The sequence below is a fragment of the Empidonax traillii genome, unplaced genomic scaffold (genome assembly GCF_003031625.1).
Source record: "Empidonax traillii isolate 1590-97213 ecotype Southwest subspecies unplaced genomic scaffold, ASM303162v1 scaffold26:size2357266, whole genome shotgun sequence".
NCBI classification, from domain to species: domain Eukaryota; kingdom Metazoa; phylum Chordata; class Aves; order Passeriformes; family Tyrannidae; genus Empidonax; species Empidonax traillii.
Window position 1 is genome coordinate 1,664,750 of NW_020955219.1, and position 20,062 is coordinate 1,684,811.

Below are 20,062 nucleotides of genomic sequence, written 5' to 3' on the forward strand. Positions count from 1 at the left end.
CGGCTGGCATGTGACAGACTGACATGCAGCAGGGCCCCATCTGGCAGCACAAATTTTATTTCTGATTATGAAAAACACAGCCCAGAGGGGTGGTGGCTGGACAAGGATCTGGCAGCTCAGACTGCAGCCCCCCACCAACATGACAGCTCCTTGGGATGGGGGTCTGAAGCAGGTACCCTGCCCTGGGCCTACCAACATTAAGAGACAGAGAAGAACAGGAGCACTGAGCGAAATTTGTGAGTGTTTAAAGCACAAGACACAACTTTACATAAGCCTGACCACTCTCAGATCTTCACTTGTATCATGAAAACAGGAGTGGGGGAAAACATTTCCCTGACATGCAGTATAAGCACAAACATGTTATTATTTGAAAGGCTGTACAAAGGTTAAGTCTTTAATCCCTTTAATCCAGATGACAAACAAACAAAACCCCAAGAATAGGACCCTGTAACACAGCTGAACGCCTTCCAGGTCTCTTGTGGGGGCTCTCTATTCACATTGCTGAAGCCATTTATAAGCCTCCAGCTAAAAAATTGCTGCAAAAGAAATAGATGCAGGCATGGTTTCATTCCTGGTTCTTTAAAGCTTATCACGGGCAATTTGGCAGCCTGGGCTCATGTTTCAGTGAGCAGGGTTTAATCCTCAGGTCAGTGGGACTGGGTTACTGGATTTCCAGGTCTGGCTGCCGTTTCCCTCTTACTGACACCAGGGCTCTTGAGTGCAGTGACTCCTTTTACTTGTTACTGGTGCACAGAGAAAATGCAGACTCTTCTGAATGAGTGGTCAAGGCAGGGGAGAAATAAGATAGTAACAGAGAGCATCAGAAGATAAACTGCAGAGCATTTGAGGCTGAGGAGAGCTCCTCTTTTGGTACACCCCATGGAAAGAACTCTGGTCAATCAGTGCATACGAGAATTTGTACCACTCTCAAACTATAGTGTTGTGGTAAGAGGACATCACTGCAGGCACGTGAAGCGTTAACTGGATTTAGGACCTGACCTGGCTTTATCAGAATACTGGGAAATTCTTCCACTTATTTCAGCAGGAATTGGGTCAGCTGCAACCATGCATCCTAAATGAACCACAGGAAGAGTGTCGCTAATTTCAGCAGTAGTATTCATGCAATTCAAAGTAGATGTGTGGTTATGTACCTGAATGAAGTCCACAGGAAAAGTCTAAGTCAGTGGTATAAGCAGCACATGTGAAATGGCAATATCTTTTCTACCATACAGCCAATCACAAACCGGTGAGCTACCACAGATGAGGTGCAAGAGGCAGTAATCAAAAACCACATTTCCTCTCAAACTGTTTCCCGTCTTATCAAGTATGAGCCATTCAGTGCAGATTCTGTCAATGTAAAGGGAAGAATGGGTGGACATGTTCTAAACAGCCACTAGTTCAGCAGTACATAGATAAGCCAGCAGAGGAGTTAACAGGACTGGTGCAGCTCAACCCTCAGCAAGAATTTCTAATAGTCTTTTTGGAACCAAAAGAAGTCCCCTTTCTCCTCATTTTGTATACTCTCTGGGATGGTGCAACAGCTCCCTAAGCCTCATCCCACTTTGCTTCAAGTTGAATTGGACCCAGTCTCTCACTCTGAGCAGAGGTCAGGCCAGTCATGCTGACAGAGCAGCAGAGCACGTGAAGGCTGGAGGGCTGTGAGATGTTTTCTGGTTGTTACATCAGTCACTCTGGTGTGTATCAAGCACACCAGATCCACATCAACAATTCTGACAGTGGTGCAAGGCCATCACTGCAGTCCTGCTCACTGTATCTCCACTGCAGCCAGAGCTGCAGATCACAGAAAGAAAGGGAAATGCAAAAGGCAATAGGAAGATGTAGATACAAATTATGTGACCAGCCTCCACATCTCAGCATACAGAGTGGAAAAAGGAGAATGCAAAGAGTCCTACCCTAGCTGATGGGACTAACAGTAACCAAATTCAAAGGGATGAGCAATGACACAGAGAGATACTGCTCTGCACAAGCCTCCATCTGTCTCTCGTTTCAGCAAATTCTGCTAAAGCACATTATCCATTTGAGATAATACATGCAGCGAGGGGAAAAAGTAGATGGGGGACAGGAAAGAAAAAAAGAGATATTCAGTGCAGATCCCCACTTATAACTCGGCCCTGAACGATGCTCCCTCTGCCATGAGGATGGCAAGTGTCTGAACTCATTTGGTAAAATTGCAAAGGTCACTGCAAAATGACAGCTCAGTTCTGGTTTTATTTGAAAAGGTAAAAAATTCCATGGTCCAGTTAGATCATTTGGGAGCAGTCACCCTTCTCCCAACTCTCAGCACAGAAGCCCCATTTCCCCAGTTTTTCATCGCACTTTCATAGAGCCCAGCAGCTGTATTTTAAGATTTATTATAAAATCAAAAGAAAAGGGGCAATGACCTTACAGCCCAGAAAGGGTGAAAAAGCACTATGAAGGCCAATAAAACCCCTTATTTACATGAGGACTGCTCATGCCATACACTATCAGGCTGCCAAGCTCCCTGAGTGCTGACAGCCTTTCCATCCCTGACAGTTCACAAGGTCGTGGTCCCTGCAGACATTTCATTCCACTTACCAGCCTGGTTTTACTCAGCCCCACCAATTTCAGCTCTGATCTCACAGCCAGTCACTCAAGAATACGACAATTAAAGATTAATGCTATAAATGCATGGAAAGTTGAAAAATCCAGATTTCTTGAATGTCATGTCAGATATATTCATTTTTCAGCCTTACCCTTGTACTTTTAAGACACCAGGCCAGTAGCGTCACTTTTCCCCAGCAGACTGCAAATGCTTTCTTCCTTTCAGCTGCCAGCTAGTTTTTGTAGGCTTAGATATTTTTCTTTATTTAATTATTCACTGTAACACATGAAACATTAAGCAGCTTCTTTCCATGAAGAAATGAGTGCTGTTTCCCAATGACAACATGCTAAGTATCCTTAATAGCAGGAATAAGGAAAAGAGTTGACTAGAACAAAGGGGGAAAGGGCAAGGAAAATGAGAGAAGCTCTGAGTAGCTAGAATTTACTAACACCAAAAGAAAAGAAAAAAAAAAAAAAAGCTGAGATTTCATTTCTAAGAAAGTAGTCACAGTCACAATGAGCTGATCTGGGAAATAAAAGCAAAGAGAAACAGACTTTTTAAGCGTAAAAGTATTTTCTGATATGACTTTCGGATGCTGGTGGAGATCAGTGAGAAAGAAGCCACAGATGCAATGTTACGATATGTAACAGTTGTGTTTCCTTAATGGTGCTAAACCCCTGATAGCTGTGAGAAATGTCTGTTCTTCCAAAGAACAGAAAGTTAAAGGCTGATGTCATCAACAAAAGCCATTCCAAGCCACAGCTTTTCCTGTGAAAGCAGGATTGCGTACACAACTTCCAGTGTATGCTCTGCTCGTTTCATTTCTTTTGCAGCAGCACCAGCAAGAGATGGTCTCATCAAGTTACAGAGCATCATGACCCTCCTGAGAGCGCCCCACAACATCGATCTAAGATTGGACGAGCCTGGTGACCTTGACACCTCTACAGGCTTTGAGGAAAGTCTTTACTCCGTCCTTGAAAGCCTGGGTAGGATTGTGTGGGCGAAAGGATTTTTCCTCATTCTGGTGTTTATTTGTTGGGTCACAGAGGTAAAATTATCTCTGTTTGATTACTTAAAGCTGTTGGCTGTGGAGATAATCTGTGCATTAGCGGCTGTACAGTGGGTGGTTAGCAGTTCTGAATCTGTAGTTGGAGGCAAAGAAGTCATTTTGCACAGCACTGTAAAACAGCAAACTGAGCACACGGGGCAAAAATCCCATTGTACCTCCATGCAGAAGTTGCTTTCTGCAACGAGAAATCCCCTCATTTTCTGAGGAGGTGGAGAGCAAGTGCCCAGCCGTGTCCTCATGCACTCCCCCATCTCCCATGGCTGCACCCACAGGGAAAGAACACCTCGAGCAAACACTAAACGAGCCTTAACTCCTGCAATTGTAACATCTGTCTCTTTATGCTTTCTCAAAAGGAGACCGATTATCAGAAGCACAGCTTAAAACAGTAGGTCTCAGCAACTCAGTTTAAGAGCTGCAAACTTGCTATCATGAAGCTAGATCCCATTAGCCTTGGGAGGAAAGAGGAATCAAAACTCCTACCTGGGCATGACTTCTCTGGGAAAGGTGGAACAATGCTCCTGTGCACTGTGGATAAATATTTAGAGGACAAACACTGCTGGAAACAACTACCTAGACTCTCAGCTCGCTAATTCACCACATAGCTACTCATTGCCCATCTGTATCTGCAGGAGAGCCAGAGCAAGCTGCTCCTTTTCCAAGCCAGTACAACTTTGGTTTGCACATTTTGTTCTGAGGATTTGCAACTTTTTTCCTCTTACCCTCACTTTTTCTGCAGCTGCTGAGCTTTACTCCCGGCAAAGAGGGCTGGGAACCAGGGTGGGGTCAGCACTGGGCAGATTTCAGGCTGGAAGGTTTATGAAGAACAGACATCAAGACCAAAGTGCAGGAAACTGATAGAAGATAGCAACCGACATGAAACTTCCCAGGGATAGGAATGACAAGAAGCAGAGATGCATAGTTGTTTTATTAAATATCTGCATATGAAAGCAGAGGGGAGCATCCTCACACACAACAGACCTGCCCCATGCTCTCCCTTTGCTTTGGCATGGCCTGAGATGGAGCAGAGACACACAGCTCACATTAGAGTTGAGAATATCACCTGCATTTGGCTGTTTAGGGGGTGGGTTTAGCCGTTTTGCCAGCTCTCTATGTACTGAGGTAGATGACTGCACAGACACAGGCACCCTTGACACAGCCATAACTGCGCCAAAGGTCTGTAGGCACAACTGATAATATCTGGAACACATTAAAAAGTCAGAATGTATAGTTCCCTCAGCAGCTGTACTACTTTTCTCACAGTCTTTACTAATTAGCATACATTGAGGAGCTACCAACCATCACAGACCCAAGGTCGTGTTTAGCTTCCTTTTTAAACAAGGCACAGAATAATACCTTCAGCATTGACAATACTGCAGTCTCACATCACAGAACTTAAAGTTCAGAGAGTTTCTTTGCCAAAAGCGTCTCATTTTCTTTTTCTTTTTTTTTTTTCAATCACATAAATTAATCAAATGCATCATATTTGTGCAGTAGCCTACCACCTCTCTTTTTCCAACCTCACCAATTCAAATCCTTACTGACTTTGGAAGAAAAACTGAAGTAAATTCATCCATGTGTATTTTATAGTGCAAATTATCACACTCTGAAAAATGCACATCAAGGAAGGCAGCCAACAGACAGCTCATTTTCATGAAAGGGGTAGGAATGGAGGACAGAGAGGCAGCCGGGGCGAGAAACTCCTGAGGTTTGCAGATCCCAAAGGCAAGCATTAAAACCCATTTTGAGGCACTCCCAACATTCCCACTGCCATCTTTCCTGCTCTTTAAAAGCTATCTCAACCATGCAACCAATTTTTGTATCTTTTAGTAAATCACTTAAGATAGCTTTACATGCTTAATACCTTAAAGAGTTAAAAGTTATATGGTCTGTATTGTCTTACGATGAGAAAAGAGACAGACAAGGCAAATGTTTTATTTACACTTTAAAATTGGATGTGGAAAGATTTATAAATGGATTAATTTTAATTAGTGCCCTCATTTCATTTAAAAAAAAACCCCAAACCTAAAAAGCATGCCTTAAAATTAATGCATTGCTACCCTGAGTATTAACAAATATGTCAAGTCTTTGCTTTTTTTAAAGCCCCTTTGTTGCTTAGAGTTTTTTTATTATATATCAAAAGCAGCCTCTGATGAGTAATTTTCAAAAACCATGCTGGAATAAAACATGGGACAAGCTTTTTTTTTTTTTCTTTTTAATAAGGCAACCCCCATAAGCATTATCCTATGGGGGGGAATGTTTGCACCGTGACCTTTGTGTCCTATCTTGCAGGATGGTGGAGGCAAATTCTCCCTCCAAACTCATCCCAAAGAACCTCTTTGATGTTTGATAAGTTAAAACTAGATACTAGCCCCATATCAGAAATATTTGAATAATGGCTTTTACATTTGTATCTCCTTGAACTGTTTCTCGAGTGGTTGCAGAAATTAGATTCCTCATAGATAAAGAGCAGATGTGATACCTGTAAAGATTTTTAATAGAAGACCACATTTGATGTCTAGGTATTTGCGTTATGTTTCATTAGGGGCACCAAGGAAAATGCAGTCACAGAATCACAGAATTACAGAATATGCTGAGTTGGAAGGGACCCACAAGGATCATCAAAGTCCAACCCTTAGCCCTGCACAGGACCATCCCCAAGAGTCACACCATGTGCCTGAGAATATCATCCAAATGCTTCTTGAATTCTGTCAAGCTTGGTGCTGTGACCACTTCCCTGGGGAGTCAGTTGCAGTGCCCAACCACCCTCTAGGTGAAGAACCTTCTTCTGACACAACCTCAGGCCATTCCCTTGAGTCTTGTCACTGGTCACCATAGAGGAGAGATCAGTGCCTGAGCCTCCTCTTCCCCTCATGAGGATGTTGCAGAGTGGGATGACGCCTCCCCTCAGTCTCCTCTTCTCCAGGCTGAACTTAAAAAATGCTCTCAGCTGCTCCTCATACAGCTTCCCTTCAAGGCCCTTCACCATCTTTATTGCCCTACTTTGGGTGCTCTCTAACAGTTTAGCATCACTGTGGTGTCCAAAACTGCACACAATATTCAAGGTGAGGCCACATCAGCGCAGAGCAGAGTGGGACAATCCCCTCCCTCAATCGTCTGATGATGCTCATTCAAACTCAGCAAGGCCAAACTGATGAGTTTGTTTTTCTGGGGCTCAACAATCCAGATCCTAGCCATCTGAGTTTCTTCTGCAGATGTCATAACCCCAGACAGCAGAGCTGCAAACCATCAGCCTTTGTCCCCATCTTCTCCACACTCACTCTTGGCAAATACAGAGAAGTGTCTGCCTTAGAGGGTTTACTTTCAGCACAAACCAGGCAAGAAAATCTCAGGCCATTTGCTATCTACAGGATGCCAAACCTCAATCCCCTTACACACAAGTTTGCTTCTTAGCCTTTTTGACATTTTAGGACTGTCTCAGAAGGCATCCTCTCTCCCAAACAATGAGTCCCATGAGTAAGCTCTCTCATCTGAGCTGTTTTGCCCTGTGTAAGCTAGCTGAGATTCAGCCTTCCCCCACACCACCAGCACCCACCATCACAGTTCTCCTCATCTCCCATTCGGTTGCCGCATTGTCCTCCCTCCTCACAGTTAGTCTGATTTGCCCCCTCTACATCCAGCACCACAACTGAATTAATTCATTTTAAAAATTAACATTGTTCTATTCCTGTTTTTTTCCTTCTTAAACTCCTTGCTGCAAACATGTCCCACTTACGTTAACCTTGACAGATATTTTATACGCACCTTGACTTTGGGTATAAGTAGGGCTTGGCCCCTCAATCACAGCAGCCCATTTCTCAGGCAAACCTCTGCAATTCCTTCCTGTGCTGGAAAGGGCTACAGAGGAGCTCCCGCCAAAGGCATCTACAGCTCTGATGCCCGAGGCCTCCACGGCCACCATGTGCTACCTATAGTCACGTCATGTGGAAGGGACCAACGTGTGACATGATGCCCACGCCTACACAAACCAAGGGGTTGTGGTGCTTCCAGAGGGGGGACAGGACCTCTAGACACTACTACTTTCCCCTCATTGTCTTCCTCTCTTCCATGCTTCTCCTGTGAGCACCCTGCCCTCATTGCACTGCCCCAATACATCAGTGTGACTACTCTCTAGCTCCTGGCAGCTTGACTTCAGACTCCCGCTCCTATTGTTGCAGGCACGCGGGCAGTCCAGGCATGAAATGAAGCCCCTGGCCTTTCCAGAGGGTGTGCTGCTGTTGTGACACCCCCAACACAACCCGCCTGAGCATTTTGGGATACCACAGCTGTGAATGATGGGCTTGTGAAGGATGAAGTCTGGCACCTTTCTGTGCTTCAGCCAAAGAAAAGGGAGGAGGAAGAGAGGGAAGTGACACTTTCCCCTCTGCTTGATGAAAGCAAAATCTGATGGAGGCAGGCAGGGAGAAACAGTCTGGGCACTAAGCCCCTTATTAATTAATGGATGTTTTGAAAAAAGAAATGCAACAGTGCACTCATTTCATCTGGTTTCTAGGAGCTCTCGTGACCTTAATAATTGATGTTTATGCAAGCTGCTTATAATGTTAAGCAGTTGTTTTGTGTAGATTTTGTCCATTGCATTTAACTGAGATGAATAGATCAAGCTGTGAAATGAGGTTGGCCATAATACTCACAGGGAAGCTTAAAAAAAAAAAAAAAGGAGTGTTTTTAGGAGGACAAACAAAATTCACAGCTTTGTCTGAAATAATTTTCCATCCATTACTAATACACACAATTTAAGTAACAGAAAATATTTCTTTTTCCCCTCAGATTCATCCTTTCCCTTTCCTCTTCAAGTTTTGGTAGCATTTCCAACACCATTTCATTGTTTCTCAAGCACATAATCAGTTTCTCCTGCCTGTTTTGCCTTTCTTCATAGCTACAGGAGTGTAAACGGAAGATTACAAAGATTAAAGTGATCAGGAAAACTAAGAAGCCTGAAGAACTTATATTTGGATAGCAATTTAGGCTCCTGCAATGCAGAGCAATAGGCAGCAAGAGGACTGTTAGTACAGGGAGAGGGTTCATTCTTCCAGGCTTGTGCCCACTGCCCATGGACACAGAAGTCCCCTAGAACATCACTTCAGATAGTGGCCTGGATTGAGGGCAGCTTATACCTGACCCACCAGGTAGGCAGAAGAAAGTATGCCAGCAGCCAGAATAAACTGCTCCTTATTGTCCTGAATGTTTTAGTAAGTCTTTCCCAATGCACCAGATAGGACTATCCCTACACACTCTTCATTGAAACAAAGAGGTCCCTGAAAAAAATCTACATTCATTTTCCATCAACGCAAGCTAGAGAACTTTTCTTACTCTCCCTTCAGAATTTGGCCAGATTTAAGGGAAACTGAGAACCTGCTCTTTTCTGGGCAGCTTCGAGAAGGAGACAGGGATGCCACTGTGATGGGTCACTGCTCCAAAATGCTGGCAAGCTCATGCACAGCCCTGCCAGGCCATGTAAGCTCTTCCATAAAGACTCTTAGTTGTTTTTTAACCTGATTTTATTTGAATAAGTTCTTATTTAAGAGTAACAGTGTTCATTCAAACTGATACTGTAGTTTGCTCCTCAGTGCAAACTGCCAATGCAGGGTACAGCTGCACCTCCCAGCAAGCAGAAAGTTTCTGAGTGCAGTGGAGCAAGAGCAAACTATCTCTGCAGTGCCAGCAGCTTCATAAAATAAACGGAAGTGGGAGCTGAAAGACAAAAATAACTACAAAAGACAGGGGGTTTTGTTCCAGGTTTTCTCTGGCTCTAGCAGAAATGGGCCCCAATGGATCTCTTCTTTTTTTCCCCCAACAAATAAGGGATGTTGACTCCTAACACAGCCTACACACACACTGACACCCAGACTGTACACAGTGACATACCAACCACTTTTGGCAGTCCATGCAGCCAGGCAAACTCCAGGCAATTGCAGACCAAAATTAAACCAGGTGGTTTTAAGGCAAATATTAGGTCTTCCACTGAAAAGCTCAAGTTCAATTTTGACAGACTCAGTCATTACAAATAAAAAAATAATAAAGTAATCAGTTTTAGCAGCTTAAGTAGTTTTTAGAACAGCTCCCTCCTACCTACCCACAACAAAAGCCAATGGATCCGGGCAGATCCCTATGAGTACGAGCCCATGGCTAAAGTAATGTCCATTGTCTTGACTAATAGTACCCAAAGCTCAGAAGTCTCTTAATTTTTTTTTATATATTTCTTTGTGTACTTAAAAGACTCAGTCTAATAGTTTACTCATCACAGATTAGAGGCCCAAATCAGCTGGCATCTAATCCAAGCTCCATCAAATTCAAGGCCATCCTGACCCCAAGGTAGGATTATCCCCAATGAACACTGAAAGATGCCACATCAGACCTTCCAACCAGTGCTCCCTGCATCCCATCAGAGAGATTACCTCTGGGCTATCATCCCATCTACAGGAGGTATTAAAAGGCTACAGATAAAATCATTAATCACAAAGCATTCTGTTTCAAGGCAAGGCTTCCTACTCACAGACTCCATTTTTCCAGTCTCTGTACACACTGAAAAGCCAGTCTATTAGAGGACCACTCAGAGCAAGAAATATCGATTCTAAACAGTATTCCAGTGTTTCTTAAGCTGAGCTACCATTTTTGATGCTTGCCCACATCCATGAAAGAATCATGTAGGACATACAGGGCTTCAGACTGACAAATCAGCTTCAAAAAATAGTTCATCTGGGAAACTTGCAACTGAGATGCCTAAATCTTTTCCTACCTCATGCCCCAAGACACACATTTAAAAAAGGGCAGTTGCCGCCTCTTTGGCAGCAGACAACCAGTGACTGCACATCCATCAGACTGGAGCACTCAGGCTGCATCCATGCTGGGAGCACCACTACCAACCTCAAGGCTCTTGACAGTGAGTGTTCTCTTCTGCAGCTCTAACTATGGGCCATTACCTTTCACATAAAATACATTTAAAAGTAAATAAATGTATAAAATACTAGATGATTTAGTGGCATGTTCTCCAGACAAACACTGCTATCTACCCTCAAAAATCAAAATTAATTGGAGGAGGAAGAATCTTCTGATTGATATAGCCCTATATTGTAAAATGGCACTTGAGTGACAAGCAATTACACTTCAAGCAATTTCTATTATATAGTGTGTAACAAAACAGATACAGCAGGAAAGGAGAAAAAAGCAAGCCTAAATACCCCAAGAAATAAAATGTGTGCGCTGTCTGTGTGATCAGTGCAAACACAACCACAAATATTTGCATTACAATAGTACAGTAAATAACAACCTCACAGCTGAGACATTTACAGCCACATTAGTAAATACGCTTTCATGTCTCACAGAGAGGACAGCAATTTATTAAACCACCCAAATAAGACATGTTGCAACCACCAGTCGTGCTTTAATTAGGAAGGATCCTTTAAAAAACAAAGCAGAGGGCTTGGTGACCCAGCAGGCCCTTTCCACCCTACATATCCAGGAGCTGTGATTCACCCCCCTTCAGACTACTCGATGCATAGAGGTTTGAATTCTTTGATGAGCATGTGGATGTGGCCTGAAAGAAAAGGCTGCAGGCCAAGACAAGCCCATCACACCCTGCTCTCCACAGCCCCACACCTCACAGCAGCGACAGTGCACCAGCCAGAATAACTGCATTTTGGAACGGTGCCACTTTGTTGGTGCAGCTTGTTTGCTGCATTTATTTATTTCCAGCTGAGCTATGAGACAGACTACCCATACAGAAGTGGTTGTAGCTTTATTAAGAAGAGAAATAGGAGGACATCTGTTACTCCATAAGAGAGGGGAGATGGATTCCTGATGGAATATGACGTGCCACATGTCACCTCGCAGCCCAAGTCCCATCATAGCAACAAAGACATTCCTCTGCTCAGCTCCTCATCCCAAGACGTGGCAGATCTAAATACAACCCATAGGGAGGAAGGTTGCTCAGTGGTACAGAAGAACAAAGGGTGAGAAGGATTATTAAGGGAAGGGGAATGTCATCTATGCTGCTGGCAGCCTCGGAGGCAAACTGAGAAGTGGCCTGAAGTGGCCCACCCACATATTTGATTTTCCAGATAAACCTAGTGAGCCTGTTCCTAGCAGAGACACCTATGAGGAGAGCCTGAAAGCTGGAAACTGGCACTGCAGATCTGGGATGACCATGAGATAGATACTCATCACTCTTGAAAGTTTCAAGTCTTTCAAACCCAGCACACTGGGAAAACAGCTAAGAGATAGAATTAGTATTTTAAAGATGAACAGCTGGTTAATGTTTAATACCTGTCCCACTTGTCATCTGAAATCCTTCACGAAGGGAACTGAGTTCAGATGAGACAGGGACTTTAGTCTTTAACATGAGGTCAGTTGCCATCAGTGCTCCTGCCAGCCCTGATTAAAGCTGATGGGTTGACAGCCAGGCACCACAACATGCAGAGGTGGCTGCCACAGGCCCCACCCACCCTCCTTCCCCAGCACAGGGGACATGAGGGAGCTGCACCATGTGCATCAGAATGTTAGAGTGGCATTAAGTAAGGAAAGCCTTTGGGGCTTGTGCTTTGGTACAGACTTTGGACAGAAGCTCTCTCAAAACCCATGCCATTTTGATCTTCAATTGTATTGAGAAATAAATACCCCAACAGATCTTGGTCATCAGTTTTCAATGGCAGCCTCTCTTCCCACACCTCTCATGTACATGAATAGCAGGATGGGGACTGGAAGAGCCAAGTGCCATCAGGTTCAGGATCAGGTTCATGACCACCTGAGGAATCTGAACAGGTCTAAGGGACCCCATGAGATGCATCCCAGAGTCCTGAGGACATTGCCTGATATAGTTGCCAAGTCACTCTCCACGGTATTTGAAAAGTCGTGGCAGTCAGGAGAAGTCCAAGGTGACTGCAAAAGGGGAGTAGAAGAAAGGAGGACCCTGGGAACTACTGACCTGTCAGCACCACCTCTGGCCCTGGAAAGATCATGGAACAGATCCTCCTAGAAGATGTGCTAAGATACGTGGAGGACAGGGAGGTGATTTGAGACAATCAGCACAGCTTCAGCAGAGATAAGTCCTGCCAGACCAACCCAGTGGCCTTCTATGATGGGGTGGCTACACCAGTGGACAAGGGAAGGGTTACAGATGTCATTTATCTGAACTTCTGTAAAGCCTTTGACATGGTATCCCACAACATCCTCTTTAAATTGGAAGGTGATGGATTTGATGAGTGGACTGTTAAATGGAAAAGAAGTTGCATCCAGAGGGGGGTGGTCAATGGCTCAGAGTCCAAAGGGATCGATGACAAGTGAAATCCATCAGGGTCCATACTGGGACCAGTGTTATTTAATATCTTCATTAATGACATTGACAAAAGGATCAAGTGCAGCCTCAGCAAATTTGCAGATGACACCAAGCTGAGTGGTGCTGTTGACACACCTGAAGGACAGGATGCCATCCAGAGGGACCTGGACAAGCTCAAGGAGTGGGCCCATGGGAACATCATGAGGTTTAACAAGACCAAGTGCAAGGTGCTGCACTTGGGTCAGGGCAACCCCCAGTACCAACACAGGCTGGGGATGAACAGACCAAGAGCAGCCCTGCTGAGAGGGACTTGGGGGTGCTGGTGGGTGAGAGGCTGGACATGACCTGGCCGTGTGCACTCACAGCCCAAAAAGCCAAACCTGTCCTGGGCTGCATCCAAAGCAGGGTGGGCAACAGGTAAGGGAGGGGATTCTGCCCCTCTGCTCTGCTCTGCTGAGACCCCACCTGGAGCACTGCATCCAGCTCTGGGGTTCCCAGCACAGGAAGGACATTGACCTGTTGGAGCAAGTCCAGAGGAGGCCACTAAGTTGATGAGATGGATGGAGCAGCTCTCCTGTGAGGAAAGGCTGATAGAATTGAGATTGTTCAGCCTGGAGAAGAGAAGGCTTCAGGCTGATGTATTTGCAGCCTTCCAGTACCTGAAGGGAGCCTGCAAAAAAAGATGGAGAGAGACTTTCTACAATGGCATTTAATGACAGGGAATGGGAGAGTGGCTTCAAACTGAAAGGGAGCAGGTTTAGATTAGAGATTAGAAAAAAATCTTTACCATGAGGGTGGCACGGCACTGGAACAGGTTGCCCAGGGAAGCTGTGTTTAAGACCAGGTTGGATGGAGCTGTGAGCAACCTGGTCTGGTGAAATATGTCCTTGTACATGGCAGGAGGGTTGGAACTAGATGGCCTTTAAGGTTCCTTCCAACCCAGACCATTCTGTGATTCTCAGACCAGCACATTTAGTAAAATAAGCCACTCAGTATTAAAGCTAGACTTTCCCCACGCTGCTGGGCAACCACTTTTGCCTTGGGAGTGGAGAGAGAAGCAGCAGTGTGTTCCTTCAGTTCCCTCAGTTCCTTCACAATTACTGATTTATACAAGTGTTGCATTTGCATACAGCTGGAGGAGTGGGAAAACCCTGCTCCAGCAGGGAACAAGCTGTCTTTTACCCATCTGGGAAGATGAGAGCTTTGCTAAACTTACAATGTGCAACAGGATGGTGGCACTGATAAGGGGATACCCTCGGAAGTCCAAAGTATTTACAGAGGACCAAGCAGCTGGGCTGCCCTCGTACAGATCTGTAACACGTAAAGGCAACAGCAGGATGTTTCCTTTGGAAGGCGACAGTGAACAGAGTGGGTTTGGCATCTGTTTCAGTAGGTCCTACCTCTGTCAAAATTCTGGGCAAAGCCTGTTTGTCTGAGATTTTGTGAAGAGTGCAGCGAGCATCAAAGCTCTCTTTCGTTTTGTAGGTCAGGAAGGCTTTGGGGTTGGCAGAGTGTCAGCTCACAAGTGTTCTGCAAAGTGCACTTTAATTTTTCATTGTAGCAGCACCTACAGACTTTGATTGAAATAAATAATGAACCAATTTGTATCATGAATCTAAGAATCACTCTCTTCTGGTCCCCATCATGGAGAGGATTTTCTTCCCAGTGACAAGTGTTAATGCATTTATGCCCTAGTTTCCCACAGTGGGTGTCACTATTGAAGTGTCAGGAAGGAAGGTTAGAGCTGCTTTTTCAGACTGTTCCTGTCAGCCTCAGCAGTCCGTTTTGGATGAAAACATCCCAGCAGAACACAGCCTGAAAGAAAGCTGGATTTTAAACAGCACAGCAAAAGTCTTTGTGTTGTATATGATTAAAATGTAACATTGAATAGGTCTTTCTCCCAGTCTGAGTCAGGGAGGATGGCTCCACTGTGTAAAATTACAGGGTATTTTTGCAGAACTGCAGAAGTTTCACAAGTCTTTAATGTAGTTAGAGACCATTTTCTACGCTTTTCTCATTTTTCAATGCTGTTCTTTCTGACAACTCCCCCAGCACAAATCCTGACAGGTACCGTTCCACTTCTGAGAGCTGACAGAGGACAGCTGGTTGCTCACCGCAGTGGGACCCCAGAGCGGTGCCCACCTTCACTTCTCACAAAGCAAAAATGGCCAAAACCAAAACCCAGTGGGATCCAGACACTCTGTTTGACTTGAACCATTCTGACTCTGTGAATTGTGATAATTTTACTAAACAGAGTTACTGGGGGGGGGGGAGAAGTCAATTATCAAAAGCAGCCCTACTGTAATTTCAAAGTTTTGCCAAATTATTTTAATACAATTCCATTTAAACAGAAATTGAGGTTAAGTGCACACAATAAGTGCTGTAACCCAGCCAGGTAGTAACCCCCTCTGCAAACTGCCTAACACTGCAGAGGAAGTGAATAAAATGCTGGCCAAATCAAACAGTAATGAAATTAAAGCACAATGCTGTGGCTTACAACAGTGCTCTAGCAGCATCTTTGGGAAGCTGCACCAAAGTGGAGCCATTGCAATTAGGCAGGTATAACAGCAGAAGTATTAGGTTGCAGAATTAGAGCTGCTCCCACTTCCCTTGTAGAGCCTTACAATGTCACACCAAGGCAGCAATAATCAGAGTGCTGATACTAGATTAGAAGCCCTTTTTAGACAGAAAAGGATAATTATTTTCTCCTGGAGAGTACCCATAAATTAATTCTATTCACCCAGACCACCTTTGTCATTGCAGGAAGCTGCTGCTGAAGGACCACAGGCTCTGCCCTAGATGACACCACATCGCATGCAAATCTCCAGCTCAGAACGGTGGTAACTGCATGAGATATAATGCCTTGTGACACGGCGAAGGTCAGATTAGACTATTTGACCTTCAGGCTAAATTTATCAATTTACTGAAATATATTAATAACCCAGTTTTTAATTAAGACAACATAATACAAAGAGCAATACTGCTTGGTCCATTGCAGATCTGTGTTAAAATACAATATGCATGTAATCACTTTTGTACATGATCTAGTTAAAATTAGCCGAGAGAGCTGTTACTGTAACACATGGGTAATACAAGTAGAAAGCTGAGACTCACCAAAGCAAAGCCACTGCACTTCATTACAACCACAGCAGCCTCAGCAGGGCCAGACATGCCAGTGGGAAATAACACAAGAGGGAACGCTTAAGGGTCATACATCCTACAACTCCTACAGACCTTGAGGAACAAAACGAACTTCATTACTCTGGTATTGTTTTGACAGAAACAAAACCCAAATTACTCATTCGCTGCAGTTATTTTTACTCCATCAGCAGTCGGGTGCAGCCGAGTCGGTGCTGGTCGCGCTGCCCAGCACGGCGTAAGGCAGTGCCAGGCTTTCCCAGGCTCTGTGCAAGAGCCAGCTGACACAGGGACAAGGGGGCCAGAATCAGAAAAATACTCTTTTCTACTCCTTCTCTGCATACATTAATCTACATGCTTATTCCTGTTTACATTATGAGATGTATGTCATAAAAGAGCTTACAGGATGTGTATTGCAGCCAAGTTAATATTGCTGTTGGAGCCTCAGCCTCTGGATTTCCTGACTTAACATTGCCCAGTAAAACTACCATTTTTTTTTTTTTTTTTAATTCTGGATTTGTCTAATGAAGTTTATTGGTGGTTTGAACCCATTTAAAGTAAGAATATTACACAGAGCGCCTACAACACCTGTAGGAAACCCATCAAGAGAACAAGCCTTACACTGAAGACAGCAATAGCATTCAGAAATATTATCTACCTAATATAGATATATGTACAAATATAGCAAAGAACCTACTTTTAATAACAACATTCAAACACAATTTAGAAATGTGCCTGTATTATAGAACTTTCTCATATATTACTCAGGCAAAACCCACAGCTTTTCATTTGGGGCATCTCAGCTGCCCTTTCAGGAGACAAAGTGTGCTGTGTACAAGAACTATAGTTAGTAACAAACAGAAGAAAAAAAAAGGGTTTTTTCATAGACTTGGAAGTCGTGGCTCAGATTTTAAAGGCAGGAAGCATTTCCCAACCCTTGTGCAGATGAGCTAAGGCAGAGGGACCTTAACATTAAAGCCTTTCCTATCTCCCAACACCCAATGTATGCTCTTGCACCCAGGCGGACTCCTGCCCAGAGATGTTTCTCATTTCATAAAGCTACTGAAAAGCTAGCAAGACACCTGGCAATATCATGAAGACACGCAATACCTTTTAAATTTGGCTCTTACAACACAGAGGTTTGATGTCACCAGCATTTCCAAACAGCCCCTGCAGTAGATACCTGCCATGCAAGATAGCTGCTGCTCTCTGCACGCCTAGGAAATCCTTTACGATACCACATGGACTTTGACCTTCTCTCCCTACTTCAACTCAATTGAGATAATCAGTGCCCTGGGACTCCTGAGCATCTCCGGCTGGACTCAGCCCTGCTGTGCCCCAGCAGAGCTGCTGGCAGCTGCCTTTGCCAGCTCAGGAGCTGGTAAATCAGACTAAACATCTACTCACACATCAAGTTTCTCAGACTAGCAATCCCCTGCCAACATTTAAAAGGTAACCCAGAAAAGACCTCATGTCATGAAAACTGAAAGACTTTTAAACAGAAAGGAGAAACAATAAAATCACTTCCCACTTCTGTAAAATGCTAGCGAGTTTAATAAAAGTTTAAAAAAATAGGTTTCCTCCAGGCTAGGCACTGAATAATTTTAAAGAAAAAAGACTTCAAAGACATGTTTTCCATTCTATTTGCATTCAGGCATTTTGTTTTTCAGAAAATTATTAACTCAGTAATATTGCAGGCTATTCTTACACGCACTGTGAGCTTTGGCTACCCAGGAGATAATTTGTCCAGTGCAAAGACCCATGCAATAGAGGCAGAAGACACTCTAGAAAAAGGCAAAGTTAGTGAGTCATCTCAGGGATTAGCACAATAATTGCAAGGACATGCATCCTGGACATGAAAGTGAGGGTGTACAGGTATTGCACTTTGCCTTAAAATGAAGGCAGAAAAACTCAGACCAAAGCTGTTGAGCATTTTGACAAGATGGCCTGCTCATAGGTATTCCAGCTCCCCTTTGCCAGGGGCAAAGTGAAGCCCAAGATCTGGATGTCTCCACTGCCCTGGGAGTGCCCTAAAAGCAAGATGCTGGTGCAGGGACAGTGCCTGAACCTGCTGCCACTGCACTGGCCAGAGTGCATCAACCCCTCGTGTTGATCCTTCTGGGAAGTCTCCTCTCACACAGCCTCGCCAAGCTCTCTCCAGCCAGAAGCAGAGAAGATCTGACAGCCTGTTGAGAGAAATTCACGAGCGTTGCCGTTCATTAAAAGGATACTGAGGGAAAGCAGTGAGGTTAACGGGATAGGCTATATTAAGCCCATTTACAGCTTTATGGCACCTTCAAAGGGGCATCAGAGCTTTCTGCAGCCACGGGTAATGGACGGATAGTTACAAACGGAGACAGGTTTTAAAAGAGTACCCCAGGCCACCCGAAGGAGAGACAGCACAGTTAACTTTGGAGTTTGAGGTCAGCTCCTGATGTTTTCCGATTACACATCTCATCCACAACTGCTCCCAGGCTTACAACGCTGCATATATCACAGCCTGCTTTGTGCAGACAGGAGTATTTAATGACACCGAAAACTACCTTCTGATGATCGGGGGGAAAAAAATCAGACACATGCTTCATGCTGTCTGATTTTATTAAACTGCTGCGTATAGCGAAGGGGGGGCGGTTGCTGTTTTTTCTGTAACTGCAACCCCTCTCCTCATATCCCCGGGCCCTGCTGCACTGCAACACCGTAACAGGCAGTGTCACGACATGACCTAATCCACAGCAAGGGGAGATAGCACGAAGTGTCACAGCATGCAGTGGATGCTGCCCCTTGCCCTGCAGGCAGGCACACTGAGATCAGTGGAGCAAGAGCTGGGCAGAGACCCTACAAACACCCCCAGATCAGGGGATATGCTCCACTGACCCCCAGAGGAATGAAACTCCACCAACCCTTGTGGGATGGACCCTACCAACACCTGACCCATTGACCTACAAAGGGATGGACCCCACTGGCCCCTGGGCATGGACTCCTGCAACCCACCAATCTCCCGGGGATGGAGCCCCCAGAATGATGGGGTATGCATCCCCCTGACCCTCTACAGAGGGAATGCCACCCTCAGGCCCCTGAGGGTGATGGAGCCCCAGGGATCATGGTGGAGGCACCCCACCGACACACGGAGGGAAGATTGTTATCGCTCGCAAACAACTCCGGGTAGGATGAAGTGCCTCAGTCCCAGAGTGGGGAGGTTCTCTCTGCCCACCCGCAGCTCACGGAGCCCCCAGCGTACCGGGGGAGGCACCCGCGATCCCCGGGAGATGCACCTCGCCTGTACATCTACATCACCGACCGCGGGGGAACGAAGCCCCCGGAGCCGACGGTGGACTGGGGCGGGGGGTGGGGGGGAACGACCACACCGACCGCCAAGGAAAGGAGCCCCCGCGTCCCGCTGCGGCAGCGCGGGGCGAGCGCAGCGGGGCGAGCGCAGCTCCCAGCCCGGCGCAGCCCCAGTGCCCGCGGGAGCGGAGCCGCACAGCGGGGCAGCCCCGGCCGCCCGCACCCCCGCCCGCAGCCCCGCGTTCCCCACTCACCTCGGCGGGCTCGGGGGAGCCCCGGCGCCCCGACACCTGCTCGGCCTGCCCGGGGCAGGCGGCCCCGGCCCCGCTCGGCTGCTCCGCCGCCTGGTGCGCCCGGCCCGGCCAGGGAGCGGCGGGGGCGGCCCCGACGGGGCGGGCGGCGCGGGGATCCCGCGAGGGGCGGGCGGGCTGCCCTCGGCGGGGCGGTGCCGGGCGGGGCTCCCCACCCTCCGCAGGACCCACCGGCAGAGCCCCGGAGCACCTGGGGCTGCGGGGAGCCGGGGGAGATCAGGGACCGTGCTGCGGGGGCCGGCCGGCGGTGGAAGAGTTTGCCTGAAATCCGCAGCCCCCGAGGAGCAGGCGTTGTGTGCTGCCAGGGTTTTGATGTTTTCGGGCACATCGGGGTTTATTTAAAGTCCTTTAAACGTTCTGCTTGTATCGCTTTTATCTTCTGTTCT

General features: G+C 46.0%; 1 protein-coding gene across 5 annotated transcripts in view; it reads right to left on the reverse strand.

The window, feature by feature from the left end:
• Positions 1 to 19,686, reverse strand: part of PDZD2 (PDZ domain containing 2) — a 190,427-nt gene extending 170,741 nt beyond the window's left edge. For 4 of the 5 annotated variants that reach the window (XM_027907056.1, XM_027907049.1, XM_027907017.1 and 1 more), the window contains exon 1: positions 19,620 to 19,686. The gene's annotated coding sequence lies outside the window, so the exon portion shown is untranslated. Of the gene's footprint in view, positions 1 to 16,056; positions 16,117 to 19,619 lie in introns of those variants that run through there. The other variant, XM_027907041.1, reaches the window with a different exon arrangement.
• Between the last annotated feature and the right edge of the window lie 376 nt (positions 19,687 to 20,062).